This window comes from Ambystoma mexicanum, chromosome 10, assembly GCF_040938575.1.
Source record: "Ambystoma mexicanum isolate Mex_15411 chromosome 10, UKY_AmexF1_1, whole genome shotgun sequence".
Classification (NCBI taxonomy): domain Eukaryota; kingdom Metazoa; phylum Chordata; class Amphibia; order Caudata; family Ambystomatidae; genus Ambystoma; species Ambystoma mexicanum.
In genome coordinates, this window is record NC_090932.1 from 871,080,141 (window position 1) to 871,097,345 (window position 17,205).

The following is a 17,205-nucleotide window of genomic DNA, read 5'->3' on the forward strand; positions in this document are numbered from 1 at the left end:
AGAAAAGAGGACTTGAAAGTGGCCAGACTGTGAGCCACATTGAGAGCCTTTTTTTCAAGAACTTTGCAAAATGTGCTAGTATAGGGATGGATTTCTAAAGAATAGGTTTGGACTTTTTGGTTTGGCATCGCTGGAACTTTCTGTTGATTAGACCATAGGAGCACTGGATCAGGTTTGCGTAAGGATAAGTTATAATTCTTGTTGACCATTTTGGATCCTTTGGTTGAGGGTGGAGGTCTCGGCTAGAGATGAGGACTACATAAAGATTAGATTCTGAAACAGGAGGCATCCTATTGTCACTTCACTTGTTTATCCAGTCTCTCACCTTATTATTTTAGATGTTTTGTTCTTAGTCAAAGTAGGTATCTATCCCAACTCTATCATGATCACTGTTTCACTTAGAAAGACATGTTGCAGTTGAAATATTTGATTCCAGGGTCTCACTTCTCAGCCTATCAAAAGGTAGAGAGGATAGAGGATTAGATGGTGAGCATATGCTAACTCTTCTACTTTATTCAACAGCCAACTCTTGAAACATCCTACATGGTTATTGGGCGTTAAGACCCTGTGCTAGCCCTGCCTCCTTTTTTGTAGATTAGGACAATAAGATAATTTCTTCACTTTCTTGAAGCAACACCCAGTTCAGCTTTTGCCTTTTCCGGCACTTCCAAAATATCAGCCCACCAAACAACTCTACTAAGCACACATTATATTTGAAGGCAGGCCACGCAGCACCATAGCCTTTCTTCTGTTTATTCCTTCCAAGCAATCTTAAAGTTCATCTTCATAAAGGAACACAAGACACTTCCAGTTAATTTATATATCGAAGTGAAACAATAGGCAAAACACAAATTCTGAGGATCATCATTATCCTGCATAGCGGTGAGACTTTGGAACTCGCTCCCAAAGGAAATGCGCATAACAGATGATCACCTAAAGTTCAGGAAACTGTTAAAAAGATGACTCTTTAAGCCACCAGGCTAAAGAGGCAACACTGGCGAAAGGAAAACGACCAACGCAACACAATAATAAACTCCATAACCAAATCACCCAAAGAAACAAAAAAACTTGAACCCCAAACTCAATAGAATAAGATGAACCCAATGCACAGAAAAAGACCCAGACGACCTTCGATTAACCCTACTAAAAAATCTCTAATACTCTGCATACCCGCCACCCAACACTGAAGAAACAAGACACATACCTTTGCTACAAAAACACAGTAAACTACAAGCACTCTACCGACTTTCCACAGCACCCAAGATGCACATAAAACACTTGCATACAATCACCCCCCAAACACTGCACAAATGCTGATGAACTAAATACATAGCAGCACACAGTGACCGGTTTTTCCAAACTCAAGCCACCAACAGCACACCAAAGCTCTCATCCGCTTTTCCCTTTCAATCCCACTAACTAACCCATCCCGACCCCCTTTCTTTTCAGATCCGCCTGGGCACCTGGAGACCATGAAAATGGCATTGGTGCACGCAGAGGCATTGCTATGGGGGGGTTGAGGGGGCTATAGCCCCGGTTCTTTTGGTTGTGGCCCTGGATAGAAGCTCAGGGGTTACAACCAAAAAGGCTAGCTAGCCCCCAGTCCCAACAGTCCCAAAATTAGCATAGCCCCGGATCTTTTCCAGACCTAGCAAGACCCCTGGGTGCACGTCATAAATCTCAATAACATAGCATAACATATCAAGGAAGGTTGCACCAAAGTCTGCAGACAGCCACCCATATTCATTCCATAGCAGAATGTGGTCGTTCTGGCTACTGGGGCTTGGCACTGACATGCCCTGGAGTGGAATGATACTGGGTGTTGCACAATAACATTGAATGCCCTTTAATTGAGCGCGATATACCTACCATATGCTTGCAGGAAATGCTCTTCCAAGCAGCACATTTGCATGTGAACCAAATGTTTTTTCGAGGAAATGTTCAGTTCTGTCAGCGTTTGACAGACACGTTCCAAGAATCACTGCACTCGCCTGTAATAAACTGCCTTCTGTTTATTTCTACCCCCGCCCTCTCCACTCAACCGAGCACAAATGCCATAATCACAGATTCCACTCTGCTGTGCTGCCCACAGCAACTCATTTTGGTATCTCACACCATGAGTAAAATCTGTTAGCGCAGGGGAGAAAAGAATGTGCGGCGGCAAGTGTTTTGTGGACTCAAAAATGTTAAGTCAGTTATTTGTATAAAAGCATGTGCGTGGCGGCATCGAAATGTCGAAATGATAGCCAATTATGATTTGTTTGTATAAAAAAGTCAAAATGTTTTCCTTTCTTGACACCCGTTGCCTTAAGTCCTTCAGGACGCAGTGTGAGGTTTAGGACGACATAAAGCATTGCTCATTACGAGTATTGCGATGCAGGAAAAAGTGGCGGTAACAGAATTACCACCACTTTTCCGCACTGCCATACTTCGAGATTGGTCCTGGAATGGGTGATTTACCTCCAGCATGATGCTAGAGCTAAATCCTCCCACTTTCTGCTGCAAAAGTCAGCAAAATTGTCAGAATTACGGTGGCAGTTATTGCGGTGACGGTAATTCCGCCGAAATCCCCAATGGAGTCCTATGCACTCCAAATTAGTGGGGACTAACACTGCCTCCAGCACTTGTAATCTGGCAGTAAATCCACTGGACCAAGTGGCGGTAAAGGTAATTTCGTTGGGCGGTATTACGGCAGATTTACCAATGGAATATAGCCCCGAGGACCAGGGTTTGACTGGATTCAGGCTGACGTGGAGATACAATAACAAATATTATTGACCCCCCGCCCCCTCCCCTTAAAGCTCTTATGAGGAATCCTCCCACCTCTCACGAACCACTCACAAAACTCAAGCTCACTAGGATTAATTCCAAAAGATATTTTGCAATGGCAAATCAATTTGCAACTGAAACACATGTGGAAAGTGCCACTGGCCAAAGCGTGCTTGATTCATTAACAAGACGTAAGGCCATTTGCGGACAGCCACATTTTGTGAAGATTATGCTTGCGTCTGTAGAACATGAATAATAGGGATGTGGGCAAGAAGTGGGGAGACTGTGTAAAAGGAGAGGTATTGGTGGGGACCCGCCATTGCCCATGTAGGAAAGGTCAGAAAGGGGAAAATGACTAGGAAGCTCTGATTGTGAAACCATAGGTCAGGAAGGGTGAGGTCTGTGTAATAGTTCTTTGAAGACAGCATGACATGTCTACCAAGCATGCAGCCTTGAAGCGGTGCTCTATGCCTTGCCAGAGGCATGAACCATTGCGCATGCATGCTGCAGGTGGTGACAGAATGGCAATGGGGAAGGCAGAACAGCAGTTCTAAACTCGAGTCCATTTTACTCATGTCGGTGCAGCACTAGACTGCACGATTTGCTGAGCACCTGTTCCAGAGCTGGAAATATGGCATCCCAACAACATCACACTGATTCCCAAATATACTTTGCTCTCATACTGGCTACCACACTTTCATGATTCCGACAACCAAACCCAGCATAGGATTAAGGAAACTCATGTCTCCACCTGAAGCATCGCTGAATGTCCTTCGGCATCTTGGAGTCACCTTTCTGGTGCCTGAGTCCAGGGCTCAAGTCGAGGGTATACGCGGGGGGACTGAGATCACCCACTTTATTCAGAGGGTGGACACAGTCCCCCCCCAGCTAAAAGAGAAACATTGGATGTCTTCTTTGAATTTATGAATTAATGCCGACCTCAGGGATTAAACCGCAGTATTCAGGTTTGTAGGCTGGACACTTCACCACTGCACTATAAAACCTGATGAAAAATAAGAAACAACTAAATGTGAAATATCCCATTTCAGTAGTGCAATTCCCAGGGAAAACATTTGTATTGGTTCTTGGAGTTTAAATCATGCACTTCTTTTAACGTTTTCAAAAACACTATTAGAAGATAATATCCTCTCTTGGTTTTGTGTGTGTGTTGATTTTATGAAAGGCAAATGCCATTTGTCCTGTGCAATTTGGGTGGTTATGCAAAGCCAATGTAATGCAATGTGTATATTTCCCTTTGATATGCTAATTTCTGGTGACGTCACATACCTGTGCGTTTGTTGATGAGTCTCCCCACTTTAATTTTTAGGACTTGACCCCTGCCTCAGTCACATAGGTAGGTGGTGTGCTGCTGTCTACTATATCTAAAGAAAGACTATTTATCAAGTTTATGGATCCATTTCTGCCTTGTATTGTTGTCATTTATATAGCGCCATTTTCCAATTTGTATGGGCTTAATGCGCTTTGTGGTTGGAACGCCCAGGTATGGGAAAACATTCTATGAGTTTACTTTACGATGCGTTTGTGCACTCTGCCAGGATTAGGCATTAGGAGGGCTGGCTAGGCTCCAGGAAGCAACCCAGGAGGTCAGGTACGTGGGTGTGCGCTGTTGTTGGTCAAGACAGAGTGCTAGAACAGGAGACTCTCGGGGTAATTCATAGATTTCAGCGCAGAGGCAGTGCACGCGAGCAGCGCAGAGAGGGAGCGTGCACCAGCGTGCGCCAGCCGTGTGCGCTAACCAGCATTCTGGCGCACTGCGTATTCATGGAATTTCAAAGCCATTTTGAGCGCTGGCGCAGAGAACATCCCGGCAGTTACTCCCCCAAGAACACCCCTTGCGCAAGGAAAAGGCATTGAAATCCCCAATGCAGCGCAAAGGGCCGCGCTAACCCTGCACCAGGTCACAGGGCTGGTACAGTGTATTTTGCGGGTGCGCGGGAAGTATCACACGCGATAGGGCTTGTGCGAGCGGGGTACGTGTATTTTGGGGGTGCGCAGGAAGTATTGCACGCGATAGGCCTTGTGCGAGCGGGGTGTGTGTATTTCGGGGGTGCGCGGGAAGTATCACACGCGATAGGCCTTGTGCGAGGGGGATATGTGTATTTTGGGGGTGCGCAGGAAGTATCACCCCACGCTACGCCACCCCAATCCAAACACACAACCATGTATTACATCCACCCCACATTGAAATCCCCATCATATGATACATCCCAAATGGCAGGTATGCACATCAATACATGTCCGTCACACACACACAATGGGTGCAAGTGAATGAGAAAACCCACATCGTGACATGCATGAAACCAAAGAGAGAATACCACACATTGAAGTATGAAATAAAAATGTATTAAACACAAAAGCAAGGGAATGAAATGAAATCACACAATAATGGAAATAATAAAGAAAAAGCTGCATGTCCAAAATATTCCAAAAAAATGTGTGAAAGCAGAATCCAAATCAATCCAAATGAACATGGGTCCAAAGTGTCTGTCCGTTAAACCAAATCCAAAGTTACAAAATAAGACAAATCCATTAATCCATGGTAAAAAAAAAAAGAAATGAAGTGAAATCCAGTGTTCAAATATATACAAAGTACAAATCCAGGGTCCATCCCAACTATTTAAAGGAAACCTACAAAAAACCCTACCTAATGAACAACTATATACCAAAAGTTGGGGCATTGTCCAAGCGCCCCAAATGAAATAAAAACAGAAAGGAAACCTAACACTAATTAACTATATACAATGGCGGTGGGAAAGTCCTACGGCTCACCTGTTGATTTCCCGGGACAGGGCATCATCGAACTCCCGTTCTACGTCCTGGAGGCGGGCCTGCTCCATGGCCCTGAGGTTTCGCAGGGATAAAGCCATGTCCACCTCCAACTCCCTGCGAATTGCCTCGAAGAACTCAGCCCGCCTCAGCGCCCTGCAAATGGAGTTCTCCGCCCTGACCATAGTGAGCCATGCCTCTTCCGCCCGCTGCCGCTCCGCATCTATTTGCTGGCCCAACCGCTGCCACACGAAAGACACTCCCAATCCAGGGTCCTCCTGCCCTCCGGCCGATGCCTGCCCCTCTGATGTTGATGGCCCTGGGCCATCATCGCTCCCACCTTGAGCCTGCTACCGCCGTGCCTGTGCCCTACCTCTTGATACCTGCGCGTCCTCCTCCTGCTGGGGTCCAGTTGTTGGGGTGCCCACCCCTGCTGGACCTCTGACTCCTGAATGTGGCAGGGATGTGTCCTCCACCAGCCTGGCCGCTGGGTCAGAGGCAGCTCCACAGGGTACCCAGGTAATACTTTGGCCGAAAGATGGCACGGAGGACGACTAGCGCATAGGGGGTTCAGTTGAGGAGGGGGTCGGTACAAGGTCCAGCACACGGAGGAATCCAGCACTGGTGACCCATCCTAGTAGGTCGATGCGGTCAAAGAGGCATCCGAGATAACGTGCAGAGTCTTCACGAAAACCCTGCAGGTCATCTCGCATGCCCCGTTGACGCAACGCCATCCCAGCCAGGACAGCTCCAGATGGTCCCGGATTGCCACGTCCACAGGGAGAGGAAGGCCTGTTGTTGTGCACTCATCCCCTCCCTGAGAACGGGTCTGGACGAAGGCATCCCTGCTGGTGCGGGATGATGCAGTCACATGATCGGGGATAGGATTACACACAGGCACCTCTGCGGTGGCCTGTGCTGCCTCCTGTCCCTGCCCCTGGACTGCACCACTAGCACCAGTGGAACCCCTCCCTCCAGACCCAGTGTGTGTCCCTTCCACGGCCTCCTCCTCAACCAAACCCCCCACCAACCTGGATGACTCTGTGCCATCTTCCTCCATCGGACCCTGTGGGGTCTCAGCTGCCCCTTCTGCTGCCGAGGAGTCCACCTCCGACCTCCGCCTCTTGGACCTACCCTCGGCAGCTGCGGCCACGGACGCGGCACCAGACTCCTCACTCCCCGACGTGATGACAACCTGGGAGGGGAGCCGGGCCTTGCGTCTCCGGCTGGCAGTGCGACCCCTGCCGCTTTGCTCCACAGCACCGTCTCCGCCCTCTTCATCAGTTGATGCTGCAGACAGGGAGAGATAGAACACAGGCATCAGGGCACTGTACAATGGTCTGATACACACATGACAGTTGCACATGAGTGGCAGTGTCAAACTTCACACATGGTATCACACTCCCCAACACACATATCATTTCAACTCACACACATGAGCAAATCAACAGGAATGTTGCAGCAGGCAGCACCATCCATACACAAACAACAGCATGAACAGCCAAAGGTTAGCATGATGTCACATGCAACACGGGAAGTGCAGAACACATGCACACACGCCACCAGACACACATGCATCTGTACATCTCCACCACCTGTCACAGTGATAACATCACCATCCATGTCACATCTGGCAATCAGCCTCGTACATGTCAGTGTCACATGCATCCATGGTGTATCACAGTTGCACACTTGTCAAATACACACACATGCACATGTACATAGTGCAGATACATGCAGGTGGAACCAGCATCCATGTGTGACACCACAACCATGCCACAGTTCATACACAGAAATTTAAACATGTGTGCACCCACACATGCATTCGGCCAGCATGCTTTCCAACACATACACCATTGATGTATCTCACACATGACAGGACTCACATGCGGCCGGCTCATGTTCCTGTACATACACATCCATACATGGGCCTACAAAGACATATGTGCAACCTGCACACTCCTGACACACCTCAACATGCACAGCGTCCAATCAGTACGCATGTACACTTACCGCTCGACTCCGGACGGGTCTGCCTCTCAAGGACCTGGAGGAGGAGCGCTGGGCGTATACGTTCCAGGACCCTCATCTCGTTGTTGGTTAGGCGGACCCGGCACCCCTCAGCATCCGCTGCCTTCAAGAGGCGCCGGGCCTTGTTGAGGGTCCTGGACCTAAGTCCTCCCAGCGCTTCCGGACGTGTTGAATGTCGCAGACTGCCACCCCCTCCACATTGATGACAGCCACAATGTCCATCCAGATCCTCTTCCGTCCTTCATTGTTGGCGCGCAAACTTCCAAATAGGGCATCATACTGCTCCAGGACTTGCTCCACCAGAATACCAACCTCATTGGCACTGAAGCTCGTAGCCCTCTGCCTCTCTTGCTGGGGGTTGCCAGATGGTGTTGTGTCCAACATGGCAACCCAGAGGCAGGTGTGGGTGGGCAACTAGGTCCTGGGGCTGGGCTGTGGAGCGGTTTAATACCAGTCGGGAGTCTTCTGTTCCAGCAGGGGTGGTCACAGCAACTGGACCCCTGCAGATGGCTGACGTGCAGGCACCAAATAGCATGGCACGTGGCCAGCAGGCAGGCAGGCAGTAGCAGATGGCAGGTGGGAGCGTGCTTGGGGTTCTGGGAGGCAGGAAAATGGCCTTCTAGGCAGGAGCGTGGTCTTCTGTGTGTTCATGCGTGGCCAGCTTGATACAGAGTGATGTGAAAAAACTGCACATCAGCGTGTAATTGGACGAAAGGCCCTTAGCGCGTAAGCGCATCTGTGTCATGACGCGCAAGGGCGTTTCCCTCAACACGGGTGCATGTTGATTTTACACATGCAAAAAGTGCAGATCCGGGTATCACTGCGTGTAATTGGAGGAAAGGCCCTTAGCGCGTATGCGCGTAAGTGACGTTGCATGTGTGGGCTGGGTTAAAAGGTATGCATTCTTGTACTTCTTGTCGGTTCACACGCGATTACTTCACAATGGTTCCAGTTCGTACTCCCTGTATACTCAGACAGCGTTCAATTCTTCTTTTGGCAGGGGTGTTGCCTACGTGCACACGCGTGTCTTTTTCACATTCTTTTTCCAGGCAGACGGTGAGTCGCGCACGTATTTTTCAACTGTGGTCGCCTGTGTGTCGCGTACCCATTTAGAGGTCATTGTAGCCTGCGTGTACCACGCGTATGCTTATTTGTGTGTTTCTGGGTGCCACAGCGTAGTGCGGGTTCTTTATTCCACGCACGTGGTCTACCAGGGGTCGTGTGCACGTTAAATTTTGTTTTTGGGGTGCCTGAGCGTTGCGTGACCCATCATCTTCCCCCAGGGGTCACAGACAGCCTTGCTAGAGCACTAGGGTACGTATTCTCACGCTTGCGCTCCCCTTTTCGGCGCACATTTATTCCATGAATTACCTGTCTATGTCTGCCCAACTAGATCTAATTTGTCGTAGGTTGTCACTGAATATTAATGGCAGAGATGTGGGGCATGTCAGGTGTTCAGTGCTTGCATACATTTAAAGTATTTTATTTTCCTCTATACTATATAATTCCCAAGCACCTCTTAGAGTATGTGGATGAGTTATGCATCTTGGTCTTTGATGTTTGGATAATTGAGGAAGATGTTAGGATGAACCATACCAAGGTACCAAAGGAAAAGGTTGTGATTTCTGACTTAGGCATAAGTGCTACTAAGTAGGCTTAGAAAGGGAGGCATTGAAAATTAATTTAAAAAATTGATGTGAGGGCATTTACCATCAAAGATAACATTATCCCTTTGAAAAACAAATGTGAAAATTGGGCCTAGTTGTGGACAGTGCTGCAGCTCAAATGGGTACTATAACCCTGAACAAGAAACCTCTTTTCTGAGCCTACTTTCCTGGAATACACAAGGTTATAATAACTATAGGTAACACAAAGAAGAGGAAGTATTATGAAAGATTAGCACCCTGGAAAGGGTGGGGGGGGGTAGTGGGCCTCCCAGTCAATCAGGTTGCTCCAAAAGTGGCCTTTTTCTCAGGGTAAATCCCACACTCTGATCCCCCTGAGTAGAGGGAGGCCATCATTTTCCTGGCCGGGCAACACGTGAGTAATCCTGTGTCCCCTTCCCCCACCCCCAATGTCTATCTCTTCATCCACTCCCCCAACCCCTGCCCCACTTACCTGAAGCTGCCTAGTCCGTCACTGGCACCTGGAACACTCCGAGTTCAGGCACTTCCTCGCTGCTGCAATGGCCACCATGGAAATGGAGAAGGGACTATGTCTAATTCCCTTCTCCCTTGGCCACAGTGGTCATCTTGGTTTGTAGTTTTCTTTTTTCTTGACTGAGAGGAAAAGTCTGCAGGTTAGCGGAAAAAACCCAGTGCAGGGAAAAAACCTCTTGATTCAGTACAGTCTGGAGCAAAGATTCTTTCAAGTCCCGGGAGCACAGTAAGTGGAGAGGCGTTGGTAGAAGCTCAGGCGGTGGACCAAGGAGGAACGAGGATATTAGCAAGGAAACAGGAGTGAGGAAGGAAGATGGTCACTGGGAAATCAGAATGAGAAGTAGCAGAAATGGCAAGGCAGGGATACAGAAGGAAGAAACAGTGTAGTTCCAATCAGGGAAAAGGCACAACTGCGATCGTCGCTTACCGTTCTTTTACGGTTATTGTAGCTGTTCCGGACTACAAATGTACGGCACCATCTTGATGTTCCAACATCATGGCATGGCAGCGCAACATAAGCCCGTGCCATTTTGGAATGGTCAGAAGTCCTTTCCATCTTCTCCATAATGAAAAAGAGGTGTTCACTTGACAAGCCCAGGCGCAGCGGTAACGGTTCCTAACACAGATTGAGTAATCTGGCACATTTTGAAAGAATGGTCATCTCACATGAAGTTGGTCAAGGAAAAAATGTCATCGCACATTGAGAGGGAGATCCTAGGGTGATCAGTATTCACAAAAGAATCCAGTGTCACTTAGAATATGAGACATTTCATCTTGGGAGGAATTTAATCTTAAAGAAAGCATAACACATGAGATAAAACATTGTGTAACTGGTACAAAAGGAACAAAATGGGGAATAATGGCACCAGAGGCTACAGGCTATATGGAAAAAAGGCATGAAACGGTGTTGCAATTTGATTAACAGCAATATGATTAACAATAACTAAAGTAAGGGGGGGCGACCCTCAGTTAAACACATTAACTGAAACGTCTTGGAAGAAACACACTTCAGAACAGTTTTTAACCCAGAAAATAAAACTATGACATACTTGAATTAAAGTAATCTAAATAATGGTTATAGAGTCCACGCTGCAATTAGAATGATTCTTCAATACATTAATTTGTATTTTTATCCCTTACGTGTATCAATCTGGATATCACGTTGTAGTATGCCAAGGCCAAGCTGAACGCAGTCACTTCATTTATCAGACTGGAGTGTTTTATTCAAACAGAATAAGAAAAGCACATAATAAGAAAAAGGTTTGAAGCTAAATATTATTACAATACATCAATGCTCTTGGAAAAACCCAAGGGCCACTCTTTCAAGAACATAAACAGGATTTCAAAAGGGGTATAATTGGTGAAAGAGAGAGGGACAACAGGAAAAGAATCCTGAATTTATGTAAAAAGAGAAAGTGCAATCAGCAAAAGTGTTTGTAGATAGAGACAGGGACCAAATCCTAATCTCTGTGAAGAGGGTAAACAAAATACAATTTCAATCATCAATATTTGCTTTAAGGTGATAGAGGTACAGCTAATAACATCTAAAACTGTATGAAATATATTTAAACATAAGACATGGTAAGTAAACAACCATTTGCAGGTCTGTCTTCCTACGTGTTTAATATTTTCATTGGAGTGCCCCTATGGGTTTGTGAGGCGCTTGTACACGTTTCGGCATCTTGCCACCTGCTTGGCAAATAGTAAAGCCTTCCTCAGGGTGAATTTGAACTGGACCCTAGGGCGAAGCAAAGAAACCAGTCAGGACGCGTGAGTGCGTTCGGGTCAAGAGATACTAGTTTGGTTGCGAAAAACTGGCCAGAGATTCCCAATTCCCCAGAAATGTACCCATTCAATTTGTGGGGGATGTTAGGTGGGGAGTACCAAGGGTGACCTTTTCAGTACAGTTGGTGCTTATCTGTGGGGAGAGGGAAATTGAATCATTTTGGGAAATATAGAAATAATCTGATGTTCGAAAAATACTGCAGATTTCATAATTTAGAGAGTTTGTGGTTATCTCCACTATGCACATCTTAATAAGAGGAGGTTCACATTTAGAGGACTGCATATCTGGTTATTATGATGGGGTCTATTGGGCTACATCCATCAGTAATGTAGACTCCTCGTGCTTGTCCAAACAGTAAATGGATAGAGACCTATGCGAAAAAAAGCATGTGGCACTTGTAACAATTGCAATACGTGGACAGTGCTATTTACAACGTGATTTTGGCTTAGTGGTGAAGTCAGAGCATGCATTCATACTTCTGTAACTCCAAGATTCTTCAAATGTGAGGTCTCATGGACAGATAGGAGTGCAAGATAAAGTTGTGGTGGTGTCCCTTTATTTGAATTAGGATTGTTAATTCCTGGTAGAAGGGGATTGGTCAACTAAAGAAATAACAATAAAAAAGGGTTACAGTAATACACCGCCTCCAAGAATTGTCTACTGGGTCAAGTGTTAGTGCTAAAAGTGACCCACCTTCCTGTCTCGGATCCTGCACATCCGGCGTTCTCCTCTCGGCATGCGAGTAGCTACTGTAGCGAATCAGTCGCCATTGTTAAGGGGATTCACAACGTAAACCGGAACGGGACCCAGGGGGCAATGTTAATTGGTTGAAGAGTACTGCGCCTCCATGTGTCATGACATTGCGGGCCGTTGGGTTTGTGCATTGTCAAGGCATCGCTCCATACAGTAAAAAAGAGTAAAGCACTGAAAATGTGCACTAAAGAACGATTGATGATATTGCTATGTGGTACGTGTATTTACTGAAAGGACAAATGGCAAGAAGTTAGCCCATAGTGGAATTGCACTGTGGTAAACTGACTGATTATTGTCAGGAACTGTGTAGAAGCAGAACAGTAGAGAGTAGGTCGCAACTGCACTTGCAGCCGCCATAATTCCAGAGTCCATTGTGTATTGGCCCACACATAACAGCGAATGCAGAGCCGCATTGTGTGTACGCAGACGATAAACCATGACACTGTGGGGTAGGCTCACTGTGCTGCTAAAGACTGGCATGTTGTGAAACAAGACACCTGTGTCTGTGTCATGCCACATGTGAATGTGAGCTGGAAAGGTCACAATTGATTTGTAACCCGATTTAAGTGAATGGACCAGCATATTGTAAAGCTGGCTTTTACCTCAGTGTCTTACAAGTGTTGGCTGGCATATGTGAATCTCTGTGTGAAACTCTGTGTCGTGGCAACTCATGGTAGTGTGTTTATTATGAGCACTGAGAGTACTAGAGTACAGTCCCAAACAATTGGTCCACATTGGGGGACACGTGAGAGTCAGAGCTCTTGTACTGTTGGTGTGAACACGGTCTGATGGACCTTGCTAAGGGCTAAGGGCGTAGCACCCATGGTGCTTTATAGTTGCTAGTATACGATGTTCCCTCATGTTGTTGGCATCAATATTGACAATGACAGGGAAACAATGTCCTTGTGATTGTTGGTTATGTACATCAAATCGGGGACGTTGGCCCACTGAAGGTTGCTCATCCAAATTAGAGGACTGTTTTTAGGGGAGGGATGAACTCTTCGTTAAGCCCTTTAATGTGTGTTTGCAATCTAAGGATCCAATGGGCTTCTTTTTGTAGAAGACACCTTAGAACGTTAGGGGATTCTTTAACTACATCTGATACCCACCAGAAGATATCATTAGCTGTGTGCTGGTACTCGATGTAGTGGTTGCCAAGGGGTGCTGACAAGGTTTTGCACCGTATTCTGGACCGGTGCTCTAAGATCCTGATATGTATGGTCAGGTAGTTTGGCCTGCATATCTGAGGCCACAGGGGCATTCAATAAAATATATGACTTGCTTCGGTCTGCATTTTGTAAAGTTCGATAATGTCCATATGCATCTCCTATGTTGAACTGTTTCATTTTCTTAGTGAACTTGCATACTACGCAATTACCAAACGGGAAATGGCCATCAGTAGCCCCCAGATCCAATAGGCCTGCTTGAGGTGAAGGTTTCAGAAACTTAAAATGTACTAGTCTGTCACGTAGATTTTTGTTTTGTTTAAAGTTGAACCTGGGCATCCGTTTGTCTGGTAAACTCAATCTTGCTATGGGCAAGTATTTCGAAATTAGTTTCTTAACCTGGAAGGTATGTCAGCCATGTGTAATGACACATGTCATTCTAGGCTCATCCGACATTTTGTTCACAGTAGTTTCAGAGGTTAGTAAAGTATCTCTGTTGGTAAAGCGTGCCCGCTTTTTCGATCTGCTGATGAGCTTTTTTGGGTATCCTCTTTCTGCCAGCCTAGTATCCAGGACATCTGCATGATTGTAAACATTGGCAAGTTCTGTACAATTTCTCTGAATCCGTAGGTATTGTCCGTATGGTAAATTCTCACGCAAATGGCTTGGGTGATCGCTTGAAAAATACAATATAGTATTTCTATCACTAACTTTTCTGCATAGACAGCATTTGGGTGCCCCAGATTCTTCCTGGATTTTGAGGTCCAGAAAGTGGCCTGTACATTGCTGTACTCCATTGTGAATTGGATATTTGTATCTACATTGTTAAGCCATCTTAGGAACAACTTAAGCTCCATCTCCGGCCTATCCCAGATGAACAGGATGTCATCAAGGTACCATTTCCAATTCAATTCAATGAAAGTGCTCAGCAAGTTTTCAATGGGACGTTTTCTGAGTTTGATATGATAAATGTCATTGGATCATTATAGAAGTTGCGAGCTCTGCAGCCACATAACCTTTAATATATTTCAATTAAAGCTAAAAGTTTAAATGTCCGAAAGGATGGTAATATTACAAGAACAATTGGAGAAAGGTTAAACATTTGTGTGGGCTCCCTTCGGCCTAGAAAGAGTCACTGTCAAGCATTATTTTAAAAAGAGTGGACCCTCAAGAACCAAGAAACTATTGTTTAATAGGCCTTTTAGATGATACAAGCAATGCTTTTGCAACAATTGATGGAGAAGGAAAACATATTGTCTCAATTTTAGTGTGTATTTATGGCCTGTGATAGTACTTTCCACATCTGAATGGATTTTGTATCACATTGTCATGAACAAGAGAGCATAAAGCCAGAAGGGAATTTTGAGTCCACCGTTTGCCATTTTCTATGTGCATAACTGGCAGACAGGTGATATATTAATTTACCTGATGAATGTCGAAATGAAAAAGTGACAACAGAAACATGTTGGAAAATGTACATGTAAATGTGAGCAGATCGCATGCATGAATTGGTCAGAGCAGACCCTTTTTAAAATGAATTATGGAAATGCTGTTGTTTGTATCTGATTTCTGTATGTAGACACATTTATATTTGTAGTGTTTATGGATGTTAACCCCACATTTCATCAATCCACTTATATTTTACATACCTATCTTATGTGATTTAGGACAAGAAGTGACAACAATCACTACAATGTGTACTTTTCTACATAATACCTACAGTGCGGGCACCTATGAACGCTGTATTCACATGTTTCAGTTCCCTTGGTACTAGGCTTTCATGAGGTGTGTGTATATAACCACATGCAGCACAAATCTTAGAAGTTAATAATGCAGTAAGTGTATGCTATCTCACATATGCATAGTACTTCAATCACTGCCTGCAATTTAGATTGAACTGTCTTTTGATGGCACGTCAAATTTCAAAATCACTGTCTTCTACATTAGTACATACGTTAGCTTGCTAGTGCCTTGCATCAGTTTTCCAAAATCCATGCCCCTATTCATATCAACCACTGAAACTCATCAAATCCTACCAAGCCATACTCTCTCATTGGATGCTACTTGGTACAGCACACTCATATACCCCTCTTTAAAAAAGTGGGAGGCGCCGGTGGGCGCAGTCTCAGGGAAAAGGGGCTGGGCGTCCTATGACATCATCCTCCTGGTTTTCCGTTAGCAAATGTAGGCAGGTATGGCCGGTGCCAGATAACAGAGCCAAATTCTCGTGCTCCGAAAGACAGTTCTTTGGGAGCGGAAGCTTATGTTTGGGTGTCAGCTCTCTGAGCTTCATTTCAGAAAAGCTCCCAATCTCTGAAGGAACCCTGTGATAATTAATGCCACTAAGAAGACAGGACCCAAGGCACACGTTTTAAACCATATTTTTTTCCGTAATGCTTGGGGCTTTACAGTCCAACACTCTGCTACTGAGCTTCACTCCAACATTTAATAGAGGTTGTGTGAGTTTCTTACCACAGGGAATGCAAGATTGGCCTATTCCTTTAAATGGGCTTCAATATAAAATCAAGTATTGGGAAAGCCAACTGTTTGGGCTTTTTTGTTGGTATGAGATAGGCCTTTGCTAGACATTGATATAATGGCACCTCATGGCCATAAAATGGCAACAGCTGAAAAATGTACTGATTATGCAGGTATATGATGGCAGTACCTGGAAAAAGCCTGTCTAGTACTTCAAGTCAAATCTGTAAGTTTAGTCGTTGCTTGTTTTTAAAATTACTTCAGTACATTGCAGATCTATAAATCAAGTGGCTGAATGCACACTTGATTAAGGCATTTTTATAACACCAGTCGCAATTTAAATGTTACGTTATGTTGATTTATATCGCACACTGCTACCATGTCCATGATCTCCATGTGCTTGCGTGGCTCTGTAAGAAAGTGGGTGTGCTTGGTTAGTGAGGGAAGAGGGATAGGACAGAGGTTGAACTCTTCTGTTGATGCTTGCAGAACCCGGAGAAATTGGCGTCTGTGCATGGTGGCTTTCTGGGTGTGCTTTGATTGAGTGCACTGGGCCTGTAGTGTTGTGGCGGGTGGGGGGGGGGGTGGAGTAACGTCCAGTGCCTGGGCTGTTTGTTGTTTGTGGATGTTTCTTCTTGTGGTGGATGTGTTGCTTGTGCATTTTGGGTGTAGTATGGCTAGCCCTTTTGAGCATGTGTGGTACTTGTGTGGTATGTGGGAGGTATGCGGGAAAGGAGCTGGGGGTGGTTAGTAGTTAGTAGTGTGGTTGCTTTTTGGTTTTAATAGTTGAAGGGACTAGTATAGCCATGGGCAGTCAATGGCTGGCTAAATAGCCAAACAACACCCAAAAGCTGTGTGTCCCTCCTCACATGCCATCACTCTCCTACCTGTACTCCAATACATTCGTTTCGGCGTACAGGTGGACCTTAAGTGCCACCAAATAGCCCAAACAATTGACACATTCTGGGCAAAAGAAAGACAGAAGATGATTTTTTTCTACATGCCAGATTCCATGAAATGGGCAGGTCATTGCGTTGACAAGGATGCCCTTCGCCTTTCATGCAGACTGTGCTCAAGTAATGTGCTGAATGGTCCTTTTGCATACACCAGTGTCTGGTGCATGCACCTGGCATGCTACCAGCAACCACGTAGGTGCTGGCCACACACTTCATCATGACAAACCTTAAAGAGCCTGATGTGGTAAAATATAAAAAAAAAGAAAAAGGTCTAGCCCTCTGAACGAAATCCTAGGAGCTTTGAAAGTGCTATGCTGGCG